The sequence below is a fragment of the Myotis lucifugus genome, unplaced genomic scaffold (assembly GCF_000147115.1).
Source record: "Myotis lucifugus unplaced genomic scaffold, Myoluc2.0 scaffold_262, whole genome shotgun sequence".
NCBI classification, from domain to species: domain Eukaryota; kingdom Metazoa; phylum Chordata; class Mammalia; order Chiroptera; family Vespertilionidae; genus Myotis; species Myotis lucifugus.
The window spans coordinates 263852-268838 of NW_005871310.1; the positions used below are offsets into that span (position 1 = coordinate 263852).

At 41.9% G+C, this 4987-nt stretch overlaps 1 non-coding gene across 1 annotated transcript; it reads left to right on the forward strand.

Annotated features, from left to right (window-relative positions):
* The first annotated feature begins 3556 nt into the window (after positions 1-3556).
* LOC111827999 lies at positions 3557-3663 on the forward strand. Its single transcript, XR_002831755.1, has one exon. It is a non-coding gene; the product is annotated as a U6 spliceosomal RNA (small nuclear RNA).
* Positions 3664-4987: the final 1324 nt, after the last annotated feature.

The following is a 4987-nucleotide window of genomic DNA, read 5'->3' on the forward strand; positions in this document are numbered from 1 at the left end:
GCTCCCCAGTGTCTCAGGCTCATCAGACTCTCCATAAAAGATCCTTTGTCGAAGTGATTTTCCTAGAGGGAGGTTGTGGACAGAGTAGCTCACAGCTTTGGGTCTGGAGCCCAGTTTTTCATTTATTCTCAGCAATGCCACCCATCACAAGTTTCTGGAAGAAGGCTATGATCAGCATCACAACCAAAATGCCCTAAAACACAGCAGAAGAATGAGGAGGAAAATGTAACAGGGTCTAAAGTACACTGTGCTCAATAAATGTTGAATTAAAAAAAAATGTTTGGAAGGAAGGATCCTCAGCAACAGTTATTTGTGTTTACCTCTGGTCTGGTCATGGAATTTAGGGGAAGTGGGAACTTCCATGATTTCTTATATTGAGTTCTATATTGTTTGACTATCTTACAATCAGCAGAGAGCACTGCTAGTATTTTCAGTTTAAAGACTTTGAAAAGAGAGCCCAAGGTCTAAAACATTACCATCTCATACTATTACTCATACCCATAAAGGAGGTTCATGGGGGGGGGGAAAGGGACGTCTGTAATACTTTCAACAATAAAGATAAAATTTAAAAAAGAGCTCCTAGTGCAAACGTGGTGTGTGCTAAGCATTTTATAAATATTTAACACATAACTAGGTACAATCACTTTTCTTGTTTAACAGACTAGGAAACCGAGACTCAGCTAGGTTGTATAATTTGTCCAAGGTGACACAGCTAAGAAATGTCAGAGCGATAGTTTGACTCTGGGTCTTTGGCTTGGGAGTCTATTCCTAATCACTATGCTATACCAAAATACTACTATCAGCTGAGGAAAGGGACAAATACTCCTGGAAATCTGAGAGTAAGGTCCAAACCAGCAAGTGTAATTTCTTTAAATCTTATATTTTACACTTAAACTTCATTATGTCACTTTCTGTCTCATAATGCATGTACAATTTGTTTGAAAATAAAAGCATGTGAGTTATTTCCCATCAAGTCAAATGAATGCTCCAGGAGGATGCCCCGTGTCTCTCCTAGGGCTTCACGTATCCTGGGCACATCACTGTGTATATCCACAAAGAACTGTTCGCCCCAGGTTGAGAATCACAGACAAAATCCCCGTTGCTTCTGGCATTCTCTGGTAGATCAACTAGGTCAGAACGTTTTCCTAAGATCCTGAAAGACATCAAACATCAATTAACTCTGGTCTCGTCCCCATTCCAGTTCAGAGGCTATATTCTTCCTCTTAAGTAAAGCATACCAAATGACCTGACTGGTGACAGCTGACAGATTGGCGGACCTGCTGGCCAGGGTATGACATTCCTCAGGCCGGCCCCAGCTGACCCTGACTTGGTCAACTGTTCCTCACAGCCCACAGCCCACTTTCTAGGAATTCACACACAGTGACTGCTGCAATGATACAGTTCAATCCCACACACAGTTGTTAAATGTTTAGTAAGTGCAAAAGTTCATCCACACAAAAAAGTGGGGGAAAGATAGTGGTAATGGTTGCACAATATTGTGAATGTAATTAAAGCCACTGAATTGCACACTGAAAAACAGTTAAAGTGGCAAATTTTGTGTTACATATTCTACCACAGCAATAAAATGATTAGAAAAAAAACCCACACAAATTTATCCACCGGTAAACAATATTTTGTCTGGGCCTCAAGGATATTCTGGGGTGGGGCATGGTAGCTGTTTCAGATGAATGGAACTATTAGCCAAGGGGAGAGCAAATCTAACCCGGTAACCCCTTGCTGAAACCCCTTCAATGGCTCCCCAATATTCTTGGGATAAAGACCAAAAGTCTTAACAGGCCTATGAGGCCCTATGTGGTCATCTTTCTGATTTCATTTTGTGCCACTTCTCTCCTTGCTTTTCCTGTTCTAGCCACCTGGCCTTCCTTCTCTTCCTTTCAACATACCAAGCTCCCTTCCACCTCAGGGCCATTGCAAAGGGACTTTTCCTCTTTGCTTGAAACCCTTTTACATCCCACTTCATTCTTGGCTCACTCAACTGAAGCATCACTTCCTCAAAGAAGCCCCCCAGTATGGGTCAGATTCCATGTTATATATACTGATAAAACCACATATCTCCCTGTTGTAACGGAAAAATCACAGGAAAACTCCAAGTAACAGTGGCTTAAACAAAAGTAAAGCTCACATGCAGAAGTCCTGGGCTAATCCATGGTGCCTAGAACCCAGGTTTCTTTAGTCTTGTTGTTCCACTACACATGGCTTTCACTCCCAAAGTCGCCTCATGATCCAAGAAAGTAGCTGGAGCTCCAACCATTATGTCCACATTCCCACAATCAAGAAGAAGAAAGAGGAAAAAGGGGCAAGCCTCCTCTTTTAAAGACATTTTCTGGAAGTTATACATACCATTTCTGTTACTATTGGCCAGAATTTAGCTACATGACTACATCTAGATGCAAGAAGGCTGATAAATGTATTTGTTATTCTAGGTAATCATATGTTTACCTGAAAGTGGACATTTACCTATGCTACTCATAAAGGGAGAATGGACATTGAGGGACTACTAGAGTATCTATCACAATAGCATTAATCTTATTTTGTAATCATACATTTATTCAAGGTGATTATTCAACTGAAGTATTTTCCCTCACTAGATTATTACCTTTATGAGAGCTGGGCCTTGTCTGCTTTTGTTTATCATTGTATCCCCTGTGCCTAGCATGGTGCTTGCACAATAGGCATTGCACAAAGATTTGTGGACCAAATGTGGAAAGCAGGCTATCATATATATATATATATATATATATGTATATATATATATTTGAGAGAGGAAAGGACAGGGAGAGAGAGAGAGAAACATCAATGATGAGAGAGAATCATTGATCGGCTGCCTCCTGCATGCTCCCTACAGGGGCTCGAGCCTGCAACCGGGGCATGTGCCCTTGATTTGAATCAAACCTGGGACCCTTCAGTCTCCTGGCTAGGCTCGTAGGAGAGAAGTAGGAAGAGAGGATTTGCCCAGGCAGCTTATCTTGTCTTCCTTAGGCCGTCTGCCTCCTATGGGGTTGGGTGGGAGAAGGTCCTGGATTATCTAGAATAGACATTGTGAGTTTGTCCTGGTCCTGGACTCTTTAGCAGAGAGCCCATGCAAACACCAGGTCCTGTCTGTCTCCTGTACCTCTCCCACCTCCAGCTGTGCCTGGACAGGATAATGAATGGACAGAACCATACCCTGGGCTCCTTCCCTTCTCTACACTCCCAGCTCCATCCTCTGGCCTTAGGGTTCATGCTGCTGATCAGACTCAGCCATTCAATTTTCTTGTGGAGCAAACCTCTGCGATGTGGCTGCCTGAGGAAGATGAGACTGTCAGAGCCAAAGGAAGGTGTTGGGAAGTCCTTCCTGATGTTGTAGTCATTCAGCCTGTGCAGGCAAGGTGTGCAGCCTGGTCACCGTGCCTGACAAGAATGTGGCCCAACCTAGACTAGACCAGGAAGCAGGGATACACTTGCCATCACCAGGAGAAGAGAAAGCCAAGGTAGTGCCACACCTGTTTTTTGGTGGGTAAAAGGAATTTTTTAAAACTCTATTTAAAATGTTATCGCGCTCGCTTCAGTAGCACATATATTAAAATTGGAACGATACAGAGAAGATTAGCATGGTCCCTGCGCGAGGATGACAACCAAATTCGTGAAGGGTTTCATATTTTAAAAAAAGTTATCTTTAATAAAGAATATAGATTCAGATTTTTCCTAAAATCTAAAAAGTCAAATAGAAGAAAAAGGTTAAGGAAAAACAGAAGCCCTCTGTTCCCCCTATCCTAGCCCAAATCCAGCTCCTCAGATCCAACACTTTTAACTTCTTTTAGCTGCTTTTTCTGTATTTACACCCATCACCGCCCCCCGCCCCATGTCTAATAACAAACTTATATTGGTATTCCTTCAATGTTCATTTGCAGACATTACTTACCCATGGGCTTCCTATTATGGACTGGGAGGATTTACATCTTACTTCACTCCCTTCTCAATGACTTTTAACCCAAGTTTGGTTAAAAGCCATACTTCATGCTTTTAATATTATGACTATGTAACTATCAAGGACCACAGACCCAAGTACATGTCCCTTGAGTTAATTTACTCTTTTTGCCTCAGCTCAGCTTTGTTTGAATCTATGAGCATCCCACACCCTCCCAGGACTCTGTAAACCCCCCATAATCCAATTTTCCCCACAGATAATCCCTCAGATAATCCCTCAATTTTCTTTTTCCTCGTGCAACCCCTCCCCGCACCTGGACAGGTTGCTCTCTGGTCCTCTGCAAGGCTTCCTCCCTGAAGCTTTCCTTTGCTGACATCCTGGGAATTCAAGAGAATTGTTTTATAACTATTTTCATATGATTTCAAAATTTCATATGATTTCTACTCGTTCACTGTAGAAAAATGTAAAGGCACAAAAAAGAAAATAAGGTGATATATTAATTATTCATCTGCACAAACATAACCATTAACATTGTGGCATGTATCTTTGCAATCTTTTTTACACATATTAATATACATCAAAGAGGGGGAAATACAATCTGGAAAACAAAACCCATGGCTGCTGCATTTCTGCCCCTGGGAGAGAGTAGCAGGATTCCTATCAGAGACAGGATTCTCCTGTGGAGGAAAGTAGCTGTTGGGCCCCACGAGTCAATGAATATCAAAAGTCCTCCCCCAGAACATGGTTTAAAAAGACAGGAGAGAAAATGTTCTTTAAAAAAACGAAGACGACAGCCCTGGCTGGTGTGGCTCAGTGGTAGAGCATCAGCCGTGCACCAAAGGGTGGTGGATGCGATTCCCAGTCAAGGGCACTTATGTTCATGAGGCAACCCATCAGTGTGTTTCTCTCATAATCAATGTTTCTCTCTCTTTAAAAATCAATGGAAAAAATGCCCTCGGGCAAGGATTAACAAAAAACAAAGACTACAATAAAACACTCTGTCAGTTGGAGGTGATAGGAAATAAGGCATTGAAAAATGAAATTTAAAAAATTAAGGAA